Source organism: Melanerpes formicivorus, unplaced genomic scaffold (assembly GCF_026170545.1).
Source record: "Melanerpes formicivorus ecotype bairdi unplaced genomic scaffold, bMelFor1.0.p_v2 SCAF_19, whole genome shotgun sequence".
In the NCBI taxonomy this organism is placed as follows: Eukaryota; Metazoa; Chordata; class Aves; order Piciformes; family Picidae; genus Melanerpes; species Melanerpes formicivorus.
Window position 1 is genome coordinate 8,524,995 of NW_027142371.1, and position 20,364 is coordinate 8,545,358.

Here is a 20,364-nt window from a genome sequence, read left to right on the forward strand (position 1 = left end):
GAGCACCGTCATGTGTTTCGCTAGATAGTTCCTGGAAAAGCTTCTGCTCAGCACGATAGAGCCGCGGCTGCTGATACCGCCCCGCGCTCCTGCGGCGCGGCCGAGCGCTTCCCCGGCTCCTAGGGGTAAGGAGGACAAACCAATCCCTCCGAGTACCTGAGGCATTAGTTCTGCTGAATAACACCCAGCTGTAAATGGTGAGTGAGGCTTCTCCAGCAGCACATGGGGCCAGCAGCCTCCTTTGCCTTTATTGATGTCTGTAGCAATGGAATTTATGTTGGGATATTTTTCCCTCCCCCCCTTCACTAATATTTGCATAGTTTTATCTACATAACCATAAAAGTGGGACCTTGCATGAGATAAATGCAGAGGGTTTGTAAATCCCCACCCAGGCAGAACCATGGCAGACACATCATGCAACCAGGAACGTGTTACTGGGGGAATTTGAACCAAAACCCAAAGCCAAATAACTGTGGATTTGTTCCTTTGCTGACACCAGGAGCACAAACCTGGAAACAGAGAGGTGTGGCAAGGCACAGTGAGAGGGATGATGGCTCAGATAAGGTCATGCTGTGTGGAAGGCAATTAAAGACTCAGATTTATTAGCTGTGTGCCTGTGTTTGAAAGGTTGATGATGATGGTGACAGAGAGGTTGGAGATAGAGAAGTGAGTGAGAGAAAGATCAAACCTGGAGACATCAGAGATGGAGAAGTCAAAGGTTGTTCTTCAAGTGCTTCAATGCTTCAGGATGAAACGAGGCAATAAAGGCACAGCACATCTCTTGAGAATCAGACTGTGGTGGGTACAGGCTGTGCCCAGCCTCAGCCACTAAATCCAGGGCCAGGGTCAGGACAAGGGCAGTGCCACCATGGCACAGGCATTCGCTCACAGAGGGCCTCAGGGCATGAGCACAGGGCATATGTAGCTTTTTTTAGAGATCCTTAAAGGCATCTCTATGGTTATTTATTTGTATATAATTCAAGCATATATGATTTAACTGCATAATTATATATAGATTCATTTAAACACACACACACACACACACATAAATACATATGCATATATACAAATTAAGTTTTGTCCTTCTCCCTGTCAGCATTTTTGAGCTGCAGCCCCTGGGCTTGCTGCATTCACATGCCAGGAGCAGCATGCTCGCTGGAGCCGTGACGGTGTCCTGTTATCCAGGGTATGGTCTGTGTTATTCCCCTCATGCATGGGACTGGCTCCTGGAGCCAGGCAGCAATGGGGCAGCTGCACCACCATCTCCTACCCTCATCCACTGAACCAGCACAGTACTGCAGAGAAAGAAGTTGCATTTAAAAAATTGCCCTGGGACACCATTAATATTATTTGCCCCTTATTAAAGGTGGTTTTACATCCAGCAGAAGTAAGATAAAGCAGCATAAGGTGGCATAATCTAAAGGACTGACTTGAGAAGGGAGCTCAGCTTCCGCTTTGGGAAGCATCATGGGCAACCTGGTTATTAAGTCTTATTGAATCATTGAGCTCCAAAATCCCAGGAGCTGATTTTGAAAAGCATTTACCCACATAAAGCTGGAGAGCAGGAGCAGGGCCTTTTGTAAATCAGCCAGGAGCATGTCTTGGTTTGAATATAGCACTAAGCATCTTATTACATGTTTAACACTCAAAAGATCTTTCAAAATCAGACTAAGTACACTTGAGTGGTTCCCATTTAATCTCTACCTCTGGATAAACACAGGGTGGGGGAGTGGAGGGGGGGGGTGGGGGTGGGCGTGTGGTGTCACCGTGCACACACAGATGCTGAGAGCCGTCTGCTTTCCCCAGCAGTATCAGCTGCTTACATGTGAGCACATTAAACCAAGCCTGAGCTTTGCAGAATGAAAGTGAAGTGAAATAAATAAATCCTACCATTAGGCTTTAAAATTACCAGATTTTAGACACAAATGTGATGGAATGAGCCCTTGGGGGAAAGGAAAAACCCTCCAAAACCCACATCCTACTTTATTTTAAACAGTGTGCACTGTTCATTATTTCATGCTACTTTAGTAAGGTAAACCACTTTGGTTTCCTGTTTCCAATGAAATATAGATGTACAAAACCATTTGTAGTATGTTCATATATTTCTATTATATATAAATCTGATTAGAAACATGTATGTATGAGCAAGCACATGCTTCCTATCAACAGCAATGTGTGTGTGAAAGAATGAGTGCCTTTATTCAACTGATACTTAACTTCTGCTTCATCATTGCTGGCTGCTGAAGGTGCCAGGTGAATTGCAGAGTGGACAACATTTTGAAATGAGGAGCACAATAGAGCAGCAATTTAACCAAGTTTAAGGGCAAGCAGGACCAGTTTAGGGATGCTCAGCTGTTTCCTGTCAGAAGGCTCAGCATTCCCTGGCCTGCTCCTGCTCACTGTGTGCTGTAGGATATTTCAGGCCCTCTGTTTGCTGAGCCCATCCTAGAACACCCCAAGGGCTGACAGAGGCTTTGCAGGGGCCCCATTGCTTACTGTTGCCCCAACTCAGCCTGGTCCTGGTCTGCAGGCTAAATGTGGGACTGCTTTTATGATTAACTTATGGCTGGAATCACCAGTAATGTGTCCCAGTGGATGTCCCAGTAAGATGCAGCCATCAGTGGTATGGATGCAGCTGATTTGCTGAGAGGCTGGACAGGGCTGGGCATGCTGTGCCCAGGCATTGCTAGGATGAGAACAAGCTAATCCAGGTCAGAATCATGTCCTGGGCTGAGCTCACTAGGCTGGAAATATAGTGCAAAGATCACAGGCTGCTACAAGAGCCGTGCCTGGGAGATGGGCAGGCATGGTCGGGGGTTGTCCTTGGCTCCTACTGAATAGAGCCCTGGGCTGAGCAGTGCCTGTTTGTGTTCCCCATGCTCTTGCTGCTGCTACCACGCAGGCTGAGGCGTTTTAACTGTGCCTATCCCTCTGTCTCTCTGCATTCCTGTATGATCTCTTCCATCACCCAGCCATGGGTACTTCAACCTCACTCTACTCAGTCTAGAATACAGATATTTTGGGCATCTGCAGTCTGGACTAAAGCTCCAGTCCTGCCAGCAGCCCTACATGGGCCTGAATGGAAAAAAAAGTAAAAATATCCCATAGAGTTGGGCAAAGGTTTCCAGGCTGCTCTGGCCAAGCACTGCCAGTTGCCTGCCCCAGCCCCTCTCCCCCTGAGCAGGGGAGCAGCCCCAGAGCCACTCTGCAGCTGTCCAGCTGAGACACAGACTGCCAACAAAAGAGTTACTCAAATCCTAGTGTTTATACTATTGGCACTGCTCAGGTCATATGCCTAGTAAAGATGAAGAGTGCATGAATATTTTGTTGTAGTTGTCATCCCAACTGCCAGAAATGGTGGCTGTGCAGAGCATCCTGGCACAGTGCTGGAGGAGGCTGGTCTGCTAAGACTTGTTCAAGAGATGAATGGATGGATGGATACAGGAGTTTGGGCCCCATTTGGAAACTGGCCCAAGGGCTTTGTGCACAGGCATTGGCCTGGGGGCAGGTGTACCCTAAACTCCACTAAACTCCACTAAACTCCAGCACAGCCACAGCTCCCACAGGTGCCTGCAGTGCATCCTGGTTGCTACAGGTTTGTGTGCTGAGAAGCTTAGAAAAACCCCACCCCAATTGAACCGAGTGCAGCCTGAGCCTGCTGCCCAAGAGCATGACAGTTACAACAGGCTTACTCATTTCTCCTGTGAATAAAACTGAAACAGGAGCCTCACGGCTGCAGGGCCGGGTACGGAGCTGACAGCAGATAAGAAGCAGCTCCCTAATCTCCAGCCCCAGCAGGCAAAACGGGGAGGGCGATAACTCACAACAACCCTGGGCTTGCACCAGTGGTGGGGTGGGGATAGTGCTGCTGGTTTGAGTGCTTGCAGAGTTTCCCTCATTTTGGGGGAGTTTGTCTGCGGCATCCACCCCACCCCAACACCTCTTCACCCTTCTCCAGGAGCCACTAGGAGCTGGCAGTGGTGGCAAACACAGGTCATGCACCTTGTCCCACTTGCGTTGCCTCTGCAGTTGATGCCCTGTCCTCCTTGCAGCACAACCCTGGGGAAAGGTGGCTACAGCAGGTAGCATCTTTCATCTGATAACTCACTCTTTCAAGGTGATTTAAAGTTTAGAAACTGGAGGGAAGAAGGGTTCCAACCAAGGCTTGTTCTAGGCCACCCTGTGGGCTGGGTGATGTTGGGAAGGCAGGATCACAGTGAAGCCTGGCACTCCCATGATTCAGTTCTGGGCTGGGATTTTGGGTCAGATACTTGTTCTTTATCTGTCCCTTCAGAGAGGTGCCAGACAGGCTGGTTGGGTCAGGCCCATGCCCATTCTCGCCCATCTCCTGTGCCATGCACACACAGCTGTGCCCCTCCTGCACCACTGATTCACCTGCTCTGCACTGCCTGCCCCCAGCTATGGGGATAAACTCCATCAACCCCCCCATTGGCCCTCCCATGTGCCAAACTGCACATGATAAGCTCTGCTCCAAAGCACATTTTTGTCAGAGGGCAGTAAGATAAAAAACTTTAAATAGCTCAACATGACATTCACCAGGGTCTGTGCCACCACACTTCCCACACACTACCATCCTTCATCCTCCCTCCCCAGCTTTGGGCATGAACATCCCCAGGGCAAGGCTGGGTTCCTGAAAACCAAAGCAGGACATGGAGAGCTGCTCCTGTCTCCTTTCATTGCACTCTCCAGGTGGTATGGCACCAAATGTGACACAACACCACCAGTGCTGCAGGACAAGACTTTGCCTCTGCTTTTGGGGTGAGCCTGCTCCCTCAGGGCCTTGCTGCTGGGCCCCTGTCCCCAGCTTGCTGCAGGGAGAATCACACACTCTTGGCCTTCTCTCACTTGGCTCAGCTGCACCGCTTGGCCAAATCCCCAGCAAAGGAACAAAATTGGAGAGCCCCAGAGATGGGGGAGGGCACAGCTCCCTGCAGGGCTCCTCTCCAAAGACAGAAACTAACAGGGCATTAAAATGAAACATCCCCCTCGCTGCCTTTGCCACCTCCCGCTCCCGGCAGGCTGGGCTGCTGGGTGCCTTGCCAGGGCACACTGGCAGCTCTCAGAGGCTGGATGCCATGTGGAAGACTGGAGGAGCTGATGCCAGTATCCTCTCCTGGAAAGGCCAGTTCCAGATACAGCTCCTTCCTTGCAGGGTGAGCCTGGTCCTTTAACCCCACTGGTACTAAACTGGCCAGCACAGCGCCTTGGCCTCAGTCCCCAGGCTTTCAGCAGTGCTGTCAAGAAAGAGTTACAAAAAGCTTGAGCCTTTCACAGATTTTAGGCACATACTCCTACTCTCCCTAATTTTGTGTTTAGTTTTGTGCTTAGTTTTGTGTAACTATTAGCATGCCGTATTTAAAGGCACAGTTTCAATTCATATCTATCATGAGCTGAAGATTAAAAATAGTCATCAGAGCAAACAAATGTTGTAATGCCCACACAGAGATTTCTAACAATTTCAGAAATGCCCATGAGAGCAACTGCTTTGAGGCAGAGAAAAATCTCAGTGGAGAATTTGCAGGGCAGGCACAGCACTAAGGAAATTAAGCACTTTCTAGAGGAAAATGTGGTCCATGCTCTACTGTCCCTCACACCCAAACTCCTTTTGCTGCCCCTGCCTCATACCTTGCTGATTGCAGGTGGCCTTGCAGAAGCATGTTAGGATCACTGGGGAAGTCCTGGTGGCATCACCTGGCCATGCCAAGGGAAATGGTGGTGTTTGCTCTGTCCCGTGGTTACTGCAGAGGTGCAGTGTATGGCTCTGGCCAGTGCTCCAGAGGTGGTCACAAACTTCTGTGCCACCTTCAGTCTGGGTCGGTCACAGCTCGTCTCTGAGGATGGACTGCTGTGGCACACCACACACTCTTTTATTCATGGTATTAATTCTTTTATTTATGGTATGACTACTAAAAGCAGCTGAGCTCTCTCTGACTAGCTCATGATCCTGGAGAAAGCCTTTTTAGTTCCCACCTTGTGGTACAGATGATGGTGGTGGCTTTGTCCAGACCTCCCCTGAGGACATGCATGTTTCCTCCTTTCCACACCCCACAGGCTCCAGCAACATGGGCCAGCAGTGAGGCAGTCATGGTGTGTGGCTGGTGACCTGCCAGTGTGGCAGCTCATTCCCTGCCACACATGGCTTGTGTGTAGCCTGTGACACACCTAATGGCCAGCTGGCTCTAGTTCTCCTGCACACCACAGGAGAGAGCTGAGCCAGGATGAGCAGAGCTGTGAACTCACAGGGATACCACATGCACCAACGAGACCCTGGGATGCAAGCTGGCCCCGAGCTGAGGAACTGGCAGAGCCCACGCTAACTGGAGCTTAATTCTGCCAGCACTGTCTGAGGGCCCAGCCTTGTGCCCTCCACAGGTGCCCTGGCTGAGGAGCAGCCAACAGCTACCATCTAAAGCCTCTTTTCAAAGCTGATTTACCCACAGTTTAACTAGCCCTCTAAACACCAAAGCTCAGCTGCCTGCCCAGACTTTTGCCTGGTGTGGACACAGGAATGCTGAAACTGGAGAAGAACTCTGCTCAGGAAAAAAACATTCTGGAGGGGTGCAGTCTGACTGGGAAACAGGTTTTTGCTGCTGCTCCTGGTGGGCAGAGTAGGGGCAGCACCCCTCCCTGGCACAGCCCCCTGCTTCAGGAGCACACAGCACAGGTTCAGCTGCTCTCCCCATGGAACAGCTTCCTGCAGCCCGCGTGAGAAAGGCTTGGCTGTGTCCCTTCAGCGCACCTCGGCGCTATGTAAATGTTGCCGGGATGCTGGTAGCAGCCCTGAACCTCACATCTGCTAATGCAAAGCCACCGCTGCTGCCCGGGGGGAGCCGGGGCCGCAGAGCTCAGCCGGCAGCCGCTGCAGGAAGCTCGCCGTTACACACGGGTGGCTTTTCTGCATGAGCCATGCTGCCAGCTTGAACTTTTGGCCTACAAGTGCTTCGTGCATCCAAAACAGCCACCCCTGATGCCCTCCTTGCCCAGAGAGCCTGGGCTGAGCCCTCACCCCCAGGCAGGCAGTGGAGAAGCATCTCTTGCCGGTTTCCCAGGAGCAACAGCCCCTCAGCCCTGTCCCCAGCAGACTCACAGAGATAAAGCTGGAGGATGATTAGTTCGTGCTGCCATCGAGACAAAATAAAGCCTGGCTGCTCCAATACATTTCCCCCACCCCACCCCCCACCTTAATTGTTCTATTTCCATGCACACCATAGCCCTGGCCTCTGCCCTTGCCAGGAAAGACCAGGGCTGATCATTGTCAGATGGTTCACACAGAGGTTTCTGTTTAGTTTAGTTTTGTTTTTACAAGGATCCAAGATGATAGGGGGAGGGAAAGAACCTTTGTCATCTGCTTAAAATAATTTAAGAGCTTTCCACTGTCTATGCCAGGCTCAAGCAGACATTTGCATAACAAATGAGCTTCTACCTGCACTTCAGCCCTGGGTGACCCCTGTGGCTCCTGCAGGAGGAAGCTCCATCTCCACCTCATCTCCATCTCCACCATCTTCATCTCCATCTCGGCCTGGGTTGCCTCTGAAGAAGGGCGAGCATGTGTAGGATTATAAATTCTTGGCACTTTTGTCAATCCAGACTTTGTAAATGGCCTCTGGAACATGTGAGCAGCAACACATTTGCTTTGGTAACCAACAAATAATTCAAGACATCTTTTATTTTGCTGTAAAAATGCTACAAAGCAAGCTGATTAGGGAAGATTTCCCTCCAAACTAAAACTTGTTGACAGCAGGACCAGACAGTGATTTTCCCATTATCCACTGAAGGAGCCTCTGTGTGCAGGGCTTTCTCCTCCATGCAGTGATGCATAAGGCACAGCCCAAAGAGCCTGTTAAGGTGCAAAAAAATCAAGCAAAGACCTTGGAAGTTTCACAGGAATTTTTCTTGCCCCTGAGACAGATTAACATCTTTGCTAGTTCAGATGCACAAATTATTCCAACAGTTCTGCTATTGCTATTTAAACAGATTTCATTGCAAATTACTTCCAGAGAGAATCTGCTGTAATGGCCAAGATCACAATTTTCAGCCCAGCAAGCAGATAAAACTGCTGCAAGAGCCCCTTGCCAGAGCTGTTTTGAGCAAAGCTGTATCACCTCAATCCCTCTGCTGAGGAACTGGAGGAGTTTTCCAACTCCTGTCCTCCCTCTGGGAGGGAGAACGTGGGGGAGCAAGGCTTACCTACATTCATGTAGCTCTGTGAAGCAGCAGGAGTGCTTTCACAAGAAACTGGGTGGGTGCAAAGGCTATCAGAGTCCAAATACCCCATCAATTATATCACAAGATTGGTGAAGAGAGGTGGGGGAGAAGGGCACTCCCAGCAGTCCTGCAACATCCTTTTTGGACAATGACTGGAAAAATGGTGCAGTTACTCATTCTGAAATGAGTTTCTGTAGAGGTTAGCCATTTTTTTGCATGACATCACATTATAGGTACATAACTAAAAATATTAATCCATAATCAGTCAGAAACGATCATCCTGCCACCTTCCTTTCTCCTTTAAACTCTGCAAGCTGGCATTTTTACCTGAGGAGAATTATAGAGTAAACCTCCAAAAACTTTTGCAACGTTAGACATCCATCCTCTGCACCAGGTCTTTTGCTTTTCTGGCCAGTGCCCCACAATTAGTGAGTTACTCCAGCCCTCCTTCAGCCTGCCATGTCCTGGCACAGGCAGATGGTGCCCCTAATCACCTATCTCCTGTAGTGGTTTGTTGGTTGGTTTGTTTTCCCTCTGTGGATTTGGAGCTTGTTCTGGTGAATACCATCAGGCTAGGTCCACATGCACCTCTCCTTCTTAGATGCTTCAGGACTGTTTAGTTCCACCTGAAAGAGCTGAGGTCAGGTCAAGGCTTAGCAGAGTTAGACTCTGTCCTAATAACGGGGGTGAATCATGGCTCTTACAGCCTGAGTTTACAGCAAACACTCTGCATGCTCAAGTTTCCCTGACCCACTTCCATCTGCTGGCTGTTTCACACATGAGCCTGAGATGTTCCCTCCACTTTCTTCTTTCTTCACTCGACCACAAAACCATCTCCCTTTATGTGCACGCCCCCCCCCCCCCCCCCCCCCCACCCCACCCCATGTCTGGTAGGTCCCTTCAGCAGCTCCCCTGGGCACTGGCAGGAGACACTAACAGGCTCCTTTAACGCCCAGGCTGGCAGCCTGCACCTCCAAGCAGGGTAGGACAGGATCCCTCAGGCTCGTCATAGCTCACAGTCCAACCTGCTGGGCTGTGCTGTGTTTCATTCAATTTGATCAAAGCCCCAGAGATGCCATATGGCTCCCAGGAATGTTTCACTGTGGGAGGTTTTGGGTTGCAGCAGGGTTATGGTTGGCAGAGGCTGGGGAGTAGCTCCCACCGCTGCTCCTGAGCACCAGTGGGAGACAAATGGCTCTGGTGGCACCCAGCCACATCAGTGCTGAAAGCCCAGGGAGACAGGGGAGGAAAGCACAGCTCTGGAGCTGTAAGAGGATGATTTGAGACTGAGCAATCCCTCAGAGGACACAGGGTTTGCTCTAGAGCTGAACAAAACTAAGCACCAAAACCCCTGAGAAGGGCAGAAGCACAGAACTGCCGGCCCCTCCATTCCACACTGACTCAGCACATAGGAGGGTCTTGAAGTCCTGAGGGCAGGCATCGAGGTGAGTGCTCTAGTATCACTGTTTGAGAGTTACACCTGGCTTCCCCCACCACTTCTTCATTTTTGTGGCCTGTTGAAATAGTGGCTTCTAAAGGACGCCAGCTCAGGGTGATTTATTTTCCATGCCAGCCAACCATCCCCTCGGTGGCACCAGTGAAGGACTCCCATTTCAGACATCCCCAAGAGACTCAGCTGTGATGATGGCAGAGGCATCCCAGGAGGGAAAAGTGTTGCAGTTACCTGGTGGTTTTTGCTTCTGCTTCAAGACATGAGGCTGAGAAAGCAAAGCCTGTAAAACCCCAGTATATGGTGAGGTTCACAGCTAAAGCACATCACAGGCCCTCTGGGCCCTTCTAAAATAATCAAAGAGGCTAAATACCACTTGGGAAATGCATATCTGTCCTTCACAGCATGTCCTGGGCGCTGCTCTGTTGCAGTGTAATGGGGTAGGGGAAGCTCTGCCTGGGCTTTCAGAGGACCCTTTTATGGGATGTAGAGGGATAGCTGGAGACGGGAACAGGAGTTGGAACACTTATCTTAGTGTCTGCCAGGAACAGACTGGTCAAGGAGCTGCTTTCACTTCCTGCTCCACTGCTGCATGGGCCCCAGGGGTGGAGAGGCAAATAGAAGTTAAACGTGTCTCCAGCTTCCTTCTCTCTCTACCTTCCTTCTCCTTGGGTATTTTGCCCAAGCTCATTTCCAAGAATCAATGTCATCCTCATTCAAGCAGGTGCAAACATCACCAGACTTCTTGTCTTGATGCACCATCTGAAAACGTTGTACTGAGAGCTGAGGGAACTGAAGCACATACAATGACCAGGAAAGCCCTGCAGGCTATTCTCCTGCTCCCTGGGAGGGACAGTGCCCTGGACCTTTGGTTTGATTTGCTGTTCCCTGTCCTCTTCACTGCCTCGTCTGTGACTGCCCAATACCAACTGGTAACAAATCTTGCAACCACAGGTACCAGTAACCATCTAAATGGTCATCAGTTAAAAAAGGAAGAAAAAAGCCCAAACCAAACAAAACCACAAACCAATAACAAAAGGCCAACAAATAGTTGACTCAGTTCCCAGGCAAACACAAAAAACGGTATTGGAGCGTCGCTGCTGTCCCTTTGTTTACTGAATGCAGTAACAGAAAAGGCAAAGAAAGAAAAAAATATACCCTGATAGTGACAACTTATTGTGGGTGAAGCAGGCTGGGGCATGCCCAAGGAAAGGAGGGTCAGACTCTGTGTATCTGCTGGCTACAGGAAATAAATGTGCCCAAAAGCACTTAAGAAACCCCCACCATAAAAAGGCCCAGCCATGACTGCAGCAGTTAGAAATGATATATTCTTGGCATGGAAACAAAAAGCAAATTCATAGCAGGTTTGGAGCTGATCTTACTGGCTTACATGGGATTTTATACTTAGGTAATTCTATTGTTGGCTGGAGCCACCTGACTGATGCCTGAATAAGGTCCTGATCCTGCAAACGTTTACTTATATGCTTTAGTTTTACCTTTGCCTGTGGACACTCAGTTAACATCACTCAGTGAGGATAGTGCTTGTCTGGAAAGCTGAGGCCTTTGCAAGATGTGCTGTAAAGCCTGAAGCAAAGAGGAAATTTTGTAGGGAGAGGTGATGTACCCCAGACTGTGGTCATCCTACACCTGGGACACTGCCAGCCCCAGGCTGCACGTCCCAAAGCTGAATGATTGCTCATGTAGGTCCCTTTGACCCAGAATCTTTAGGAAGCAGTGGGAGAACAGCCTTAGTACAAACCTGCAGCTGCATCCAAAACAAGCTGAACATAAGACAGCAGTGTGACACCAATTCCATTCTGACGAGACCCTCTCCCCTGCACAGATCATCCAAACAGTCTGTTAGACACAGCAGAAACTCTTATGATTTGTTATTTCCCTTCAAGGCAGTGGTGTTCAGCATTAAAAGCACCATGCTTGCCCTGTACGCCTCCCACCTACAAGATAAAAGAGAGGGATTCATTCATCAAATACCATCCTTTAATAGCAAAACCTCTGTGTCTGCTTCGAGGGAGCATGAGAACAAAAATCTGTCAGAGATGAGAGGAGGAGCAGCAGAGAGAAGATATGAGCTCACAGATGAACAGGGAGGACAGCAGCTTCAGCCGTCCAGCCAGGGAGATGCTGTGGTGGCTGTGTGTCCGGCAGTGCCACCGCTCATGTGCCCATCATGCGCTGCTAAAACCAGGCAAATGAAATGAAAAGGAGCTGTGAGTCTTGGAGCAGCTGCTTTCCTCACTGCTGCTGCCAAACCTTCCTGAGCATTTATTCCTCAGCACAGGGGAGAATTAATTTGCTTTACAATGGAGCCGTGGGGCTCAGTGGACAGTTGGGGTCCAGAGGCAGTGGGCACAGAACTCCCATGGCCCAGGGGCTGTGTGGGAAGCCAGGACAAACCACCTGGAAACAGCCTTAAAGGTGCTTGAGGAGGCTGGAGGAGGGCCCAGAGCAAAACTCCTGTGGTACAAACCCCTGCTGCTTCCCATCTGACACAGTTGGCCAAGACACATCAGTCCCCAGCTCCCAAACCCAGCAATCTCCATCCAGAAAAGCTGGGATATTGCAAGAGCCCAAGGACCACAAGGAGTGGGACCTCTCCCTCCCAGAGACACATAGCAAAAGGTATGCCCATCAAGCGCAAGCCCCCAGTCTTTAATTTCACCATCTCTGAAAACCCAGCCTCCCAGCTGCACCCCACTCCTGGCAAGCAGAAGAGCCAATGAATGGCACTGCCCACACCTGGGCTGGATCTGTGCCAGTCTGCTCCAAGTGAGTGGCTGCTGTTGGCTGCCCCAACCTGGGTATGTTGATCCAGAACCTACCTTCACTCCATACTAACTCAGTCTGCGGTGGATGGGGCCAGGCAGAGTCCTGACCAAGCAGAGAGAGGGCGGTGGGAACAGCCACATCCCCCCGTGCTGGCATGCACCCTGCAGCCCCAGAGCTCACAGTACAGAGGGCTCCAGGACGCGGCTGGGACCACAGCGCCTGGGGTGCACCTTGCGTGACGAGGCTGAAGCGAGAGTCCAGAAACCTCTCCTGAGAGCACCAGTGCATTCCCAGAGCAACTCCTCTGAACTTGGCTTTGCTCATACTGCAGCATCCTGGAGAACTGAATATTGCCTCCCTAGGAAAATGTAACTATACACAAAATTAGTAGGAGGAAGTGTTAGTTAAAATTTCATGCTCCTGGAAGGCAGCCGGTTCGTTAGCATTACTTTAATGAGGCACTAACCTCACTGTAGCGCTTTTATTAATGCTTGTTTCTTACTGGGTGCCAACTGCTTGGCTCCTCTCCGACAGGCTGGCCGGTCCACAAAGCAAATGGTTTAGGGGTCCTTTGATGCAAAATGTGAGCACGTTTACACCACAGCCAGGACAAACGACAGTTGGTGAGATGAGACAGCCCAAAATTCACCAGATGGTGCCCAGAGCAGGCGAGGCTGCGGGAGAGTGAGATCAGGGCAGGCAGGAGGGGACACAGGGTGGAACAAGTGGAGGGAGAAGAGGAGATGCTGGTTCTGCCAATGATCCCAACACCACTCCTGTTGACTGCAATAGGGTCAGGATGAGGGCCAGGACAATGAGCAATAACAGTGCATCAAATCATGATGTGGTGGAGATGTGATGACAGGCGGAAATATTGGGTGGTCCAAGAAGCAGGTCTCTGATGGCTGAGTGCTGCAGTCTGCCCTTGCCTCTATCTCATGTGCTTTGAGGCTACATCTGTGTCTAACCTGGATCTCACCACAGACCTTCTTTGGTCAAATGTCAGTCCTTAATCCATACACTTTCCAAATGCTTATGTCACCTGTATCCAAAAAGTTTCTGCCGCGGTGTCTGTTGTGGGATAAATTGTGTTTTCCAGGTGCCCCCAACACCACTGTGGACCTGAAGGAGACCCAGGAGAGGATGGAGTCACTCTGGTCCTTCTGCACTACAGATTCTATTACCCATGACCCTCTTGGGACACAGAAGGGAAGAGGGTCTTTGCCCCCATCCAGCCCTGCCAAGTTGGTGGAGCCCACCTGCTTGTAGGGTGATGCCCAGGCACTCTGCAGACACCTTTTGAATGTGTTGTGTACAGAAGGTCAAGGATTACCCCTGCAGCTCCTGGGTCAGACTCCCCTACACCTCCTGGGAGCTGAGGTGAGCATATGCCTTATGCTTCTCCTCCTGTTCCTCAAAAGACTCTGAATAGAAGGATTAAAAATTGCCCATTGCCTCCTGACACAACAGAGCCAAGGCGCCAGTGCCAGCTGATCTTCCAGCAAGGGGGTGGGGGTGTGGAGGGGCGGCAACTGCCACATCCATGGGAGCAGGAATGGGAACAGCTTGGTGGAGAGCCTCCTGTGGCTCTGCCTGCAGGGCCACCCCTTCAGGAGCTACCACTCAATAGCAGCAGAGGCATCAAAGGCAGTTTTGCCACTTCACTGCTTTGGGCTGGCTGAGGGCCAATGCTATTTCCCAGCAGTGTTCACCAACCTGCAATTAGGCACATCCCCCTCCCAAGCTCTCAAAGGTAGATCTCACCCAGGCTGAGACAAGTTTTTTCTCCACATATGAGGTGGGCAAAGCAGCAAAGAGCTGAACTGGTGTTGCCTCAACATGGGCCCATTAGAAAGCCCTTCTTACCCCATAGAAGGTTGCACCCAGGGCAGTGCTTTATGTGACCCCATGCTAGCCCTGGGTACCACAGTACTGTGCCTTGTTTGGAGTCATGGTATGAAGTCAAGTTCAACCACAACTTGAGCCTGATGTTCCACCACTGTCCACAAATGGCTTCAGAGGCAAAGAAGGAATCATCATCGCATCATAAATGTGATTGTTCATGTGATTACATATGATTTTAGTCAATAGAAAGTGGGAAGAAGGGTATCCAGAGGAAAGAGGAGGAAGCCAGTTGGCTGCCTGGTAGCAGAGTGATGGGCTGGGGCCAGCTGGCCCAAACACAAGGCAGAGGCAGGAATGACCAGGGAGAAAAGTTCCTGTCCTCCAGTGTATTCTGCCCAAACTACAAGGCAAGACCACCAAACTACCAAAAATCCCAACAACAACAAAAAACCAAAACAACCAAAAGCCCAAACCCCTGAAGCAACACCCACCAAGTAAAACTAAGTTAGGTGAAGCCACATTTAAAGTGACTGCTGTAGGCAACTGGGAAATGTGTAAAATAAAGATGGTTTGCTAAGTGGTTTCTGACAAAACGTGGTGGGTTCTTTTGGTTTTGTTTGTTTGTCTGTTTGTTTTTCTAAGTGAGACCAATCCGAGGGTTGTGACAACCCCGTGATTGATTTGTCCTCTGGTGTGACCCAAACACCAGCCAAGAGAAGGACCTACTAGGGGGCAGTTCTCTTCCAGGCTTTCCTCCTGGGTGGCACCAAGGAGCCACTGCTCATGGTTCACTAGCCACAGCACAGGGAAGCAGGGTGTTTGTCCACTCTGTCTTTTGCATTGGCATGGGCTGATGGAGATACCATCTTCCTCCTGCTTCTGCCAGCAGCCCCACCCTAGAGACCAATGGCTATGCAACTGCCGCTGCCCACCAGCCCCCCCCCTTTCCAGCCTAGTTCCTCTCAGGCAGGTGTTGTTTGCTCTCCCATCACAGCTCATATTCATGGAGAAGCTGACTACAAAAGCTCAGCAGTTGTTGCTATTTATTCTCAGCCCTGGCTCGGTTTTGTTGAGATGCCCAGGTGAGTAGGCAGGCAGTTGGTTCCACCTATTTTCTAGTAGATGGAGACATCAAATATTTGCTTTCAAAGGTATTTGCAGCAGCTCCACTGTAATTAACAACACCAGCTGAAATGCTCAAAAACGACAGAGGAGTGCTCCTGTGCTTTTGCCCTCTCCTGAGCTTTGCTAAGATGACCCAGAAACTGCTGGACTTTGTTGCTTTGAGCATATCTCATGGGCAACACATTAAAACATATGATGGGCTTATTCCATACCAGACAGATGTGCAGCTCTTAGGGAACAGCTTCCAGCAACACCAGTACAAATGCAGAGCAGCCAACACTATTGCAGCAGAACTCAATTTAGTTTTTGCATTTCAGGAACAACGAAATTGCCTGAGGTCATGTGCTAATTACAGACTGCTCATCTCCTCTGTCATTCTACCTTACATTGCAAGACACCATCCAATAAACCAACCTGGGGAACAGCATCTTATCTCTGAGGTGAGGAGGCTCCAGCTGTGATTGAGTGTGGAAGCTGCATTCGAGGTGAAGCCAGGGAAGGGCTTCACTTTATATAGGGAAGGCTGAGCCAAGACCTTCTCTGTATGAACTACACAGCCTGTTGAGTAGCTAGCAACAGAGTCACCAAGTGAGGTGTCCTCATCTGAGACCTCCAGAAATGGACTGAATGCCAGATAAGTTTTCTCTGCCTCAAAATGCGCTCATATTATGGCCATATTACAAGAGCAGACTGGGAATTTTTGAGACAAAAACCTTTCACTGCTGTGACTTGTAAAGCAGTGCCTCACTACTGCTATAAGTATGCAAAGCCACAACTCAGTATAAGCTATGCAGAAAGGGAGAAACCCACCCAAACCACAGGACTGCTCGGTACAAAGTGTTGCATCCAAAGATCTGCTGGTGAAACACCACTGCCTGCAAGGTGAAACAATGCACAGCCACGTCAGGACAGTAGAGGACAGGTCCCTCCGAACAGGGAAGTCTGTGGTAGAGACTCTGGGCAGTGGGCTCAAGACATAACACTCTCTTCCCCAGCTCTTACTTCATCAGCCCTCCTGAATGACTGACAACCAGCAATCATTTAGGAGTGGATTTTTAACTTGGTGCCATCGATCACTAACAGGATCAGACCCATACAGCATGCAGTGTATGACTAAATGCTTTTTATTTTACCGAGGTAGAGAGAATGCTTTTGGCTTCATGTACTCTGCAGAGTCACTGTTTTTCTTCTTCTTCTTTTTTTTTTTTTTTTTAAATTTGATTTTTTCCCCCCATTTTGGCCTCTCATAAAGACTTTGCTATGTCAGAATCTGTCAAACAACTCCTCATGCCATGTTTTCACAAGTAGCCTACTTGCTGCTCAGTGCCAAGCACCCTTTTAAACAATGCTCAGTGAAATATTGCATTGCCTGTGCTCTGCTCTTGCATTCCATATTTAGACAAAAGCAAGGGAATTCCCTGCCCTAGATGAGGGCTTGAATGAGGGTATTCACTTCCCACCTCAGATAGAAATGTTTGTTCATATCAGCCTTCTAGCCACCTTTATTTATAATTGATTCTGCACTTTACCTACTTAGAAATCAGAAGCGGGGAGAGAGGGGGGATGGAGAAGAAGTGAAACAAGTGAATGTGACCACAGGCCCAGTCCTGCTGGATGCATTCCCAAAGAGACCAAACCCCAGGCAGGAGTGGAAATAACACCCCCAAATCCCACACTGACACACTGCCCAAACACACACAGCAAGCAACAGCCAGAGCACAGCCAAAGGAGGCTCTCAGTGTTTTGGCTCAGAGTAAACAGGCAGTGAAGTTATGGTCTGACTCGGATCAAGATTGTAAAGGGAGTTTTTGGCAATACATGAGGACCTTGTAGCCACCTGAGTCACTGGGTCATGGGATTTCTCTGGGGACAGGGAAACCACCCCAGCCAGCAGGCATGTGGGACAGGATATGCAGTGCCCTGGAAGCAGCCAGAGCAGGGAGCTCTGTGATCACCACACATATTGCCCTGCACGTTCACCCATTCAAAGTGGCAAAAGCCAGAGTGCAAGGGCTCTTTCCTGACGCTGCAAAAGTCAATGGGGCTGCAGATCCTTCTGGAGCGGCTATTGAAAGGCCACATTCCAGAGCACTATGCTAATCGCTTTTAGCCGGCCCTCCACATCACTCCAGTCACTAATGTTTAAATTCTTTGACATACTTTTGTCCACAGTGTGTGGGCCCCCCAGATTTTCTGACATGTGGTTCTTCCACTCACTGCCAAGTCTGCTGGGAGAGGATGTCAACCTCACAGGACCAAAACAGATGCCTTCCATGCACTAACTCTGTTGGAAAAGTTTCAGCTGAAGCTGGTCTTCCCTCCTCCTCTGCCTTGCAAACATTAAAAATATTCATTCTATCTGCCCCAAGAACCTACTTTGGAGAAAATGTAACTCCTGAAAGGGAGAGCCGGAGTATTCTCAAGTGCAGTGTGCATAGCCTAAAAGACAGGATGAAAGACTCAGACAAAGAAGGCTGAGTTTGTCCTGGGTTTTGTTTGCATATAGATAACACATAGCTATAAAATCCACTACAGCCATCTCAGCTGTCTCTGTAGTGCTGGTAGCACTTCTAGGGACCCTGCTGCAGATAGGATTCAAACAGGCACCCACCTTTTAACTGCTGCCATTTAATTTTATTCAGTGTTGCTTGAGCTGACATAATAACTGAGACATCACTCAAGCCTTGACTAGCCTGGTGCTCCTACTGTTATTGCCACTGCTGGGAGCATTCTGGGGACAGTAAGAGAGGAAACAAATAATATGGACAAAGCTGTAGTGTGATGAAATGAACCCTTAGGATCATATGTTGAAAAGCACTCAGTTCCCGTTTAGGAACCTAAATGAAGTTGGCAGGATTTCAGAAGTGCTCAGCATCTATCAGCTCCCACTGAGAACATGCTGAGCTCTTCTTAAAATGTTAGAGAAAAACAATTCAAAGATAAGAGCCAGCCTGTGGCTTACAATTAACATCGTTGTATGGGTCTTCAGAGTAGTTTGGCAAGAGCAAGAAGAGCTGCTTTCACAGAAGGTTTTATATTGTATATGAATTCACATCTCAAAGCACAGGGCCAGGTCTACAAGCAGTCACCCCACTGACTGTCTCCTGTAACAGCTCTATACTCCAAGGAGAAATTTCCACTTTTTTTCACTGATGCCTTTTACAGTACTTACTAGGTGGGAGCCCTGACCATACTAGGAGCAGCCACAACAGTGGAAACAAGAAAGACCCGAAGAGTTGTTGCTCCTAGATCAGCTCAAGAACTCAGGAGACAACTTAAATATTGTGCAGTCAGGCATCCCTAGACCTTAAAAACTCAGGCCATGTTGATTTACTTCCTGACATCTAGAAGTGAAAGCAGAACAACAGAAGAATGCAAAGCACTATTTTCCATTCTGATTAAAACAAGCCCAAAACATGCATGAATTTAGCTTGCCAGTCCTCACATAAAACAATTGATTAGGAGGTGTTACTCCTAAGTATTCCAGCTCATTTTCTACAGCTAATTTACCTTGAAGGCAACAATTTGCCCAACAGGCACCAACTTTACAGGGAAACACTCTTCCCAGGAGGAAGGCTGCACTCTGTCACCTTCTTTATGAGAACAAACCTGCTTGCTGTGGTTTGGCTAAGGAGCACTGATGCCCTTTCTCTCCTGAATTTACAGAGCAGGGTCAGTCTCCTCGTGGGCAGGGAAAAGCTGGCTGATGATTGCATAGCCACTGAAAATTGGCAAATACTCATCCTTTTGACAGCCAAGCAGAGCTCACTTAGGCAGGAGAGAGGAGAGTAAGAAATGAGATAAAGACACTAACCCTCGTCCTGGAGCCATGAGAGGGGAATGGTGACTAGTGCAGCTCTCTAGGGTGAGGCTTTTATCCTAGGGAAGCCAGTGGCTCACACCGTGGTGCAATAGCATGGAGTCTGGACAAGGTCTTTGAGTCTTGGTCCCTTCCATCTCCTGCTCAGGTTTACCCATCCTCTCAACTTCTCATGTATATTCAGACCAAAGAACACCACCATTAAAATGTCAAGGAAGCCTTCAAGACAATTGTTTTGGTATATTAAACCAGCTTCAATCCTAAACTCTGCTTCTGTGAAATTACTCGCTGGACAAGACACTTTAATCCTGAGTTACTAATCGAGTGCCATCACCCCTGACAGACGATTGCTGTTTTTACAGGTCGACCACAGCAGGGAAGAGAATTTGTACAAAACATTGCCTGACCTCAGGGATTTACAGGCATCTCCTTCTTGCAACAGAGACCTCAGTGCAATACAAAGGTACACATTCATCATGCAAAAGCCTTCTTCATAAAATACAAGTGCTGAGACCCGAGCACTGCTGCTGCTTCTCAAACACTAAATGCCATTTCACTGGCATGGCACTGGCACCGCTCCCATGGACGCTTAACAGGAGACTGTGTACGAGAGCTGCAGTCCGAGTGTCACCCAGTGAAACCCAAGAGCTGCATCCATTTTTAGAACCAGGTTGCCTGAAGATATGTTGCATTATCTGAGCAACGTGTAAGGGAACAAAATGAACTGCAGCTCCCCCTGTCACTTATTTACCTTCCGTTTAAACAGTGCCTCCTCAGCCCACTCGGCTCCCCTTCCATGCACCCACTTACTCGGCACCTCTTGCAGGGCTGCCCAGTCTATTTTTAAAAGCATGCTGCTGGCTTTTATCTTGAGCTGCCTGGGTATTTTTTTTTTAGCTCTTGTACTCTTTAAACTCATTTAAAACATGTTGGTAGATAAAACTAGTGAGGGAAGATAGAGCAAATGCATCATGGTTGGCACTGCAAATTGAGAATTAAGGCAAGAGATAAAAAACCCAAACAGACTAAAATGGAATACCTGCACTCAAAGATTAGGGCCAAACAGCAGGGGTCCTTGCTAAGGGAAGTATCTCACATATACTTAAAGAGG

The 20,364-nt window shown here is 49.1% G+C and overlaps 1 long non-coding RNA gene across 1 annotated transcript; it reads left to right on the forward strand.

Moving 5' to 3' along the window:
* Nucleotides 1-13,436: 13,436 nt before the first annotated feature.
* LOC137446918 (uncharacterized) lies at nt 13,437-19,856 on the forward strand. Its single transcript, XR_010988759.1, has 3 exons — nt 13,437-13,843; nt 15,751-15,873; nt 19,616-19,856. It is a non-coding gene; the product is annotated as an uncharacterized lncRNA (long non-coding RNA).
* The last annotated feature ends 508 nt before the right edge of the window (nt 19,857-20,364 follow it).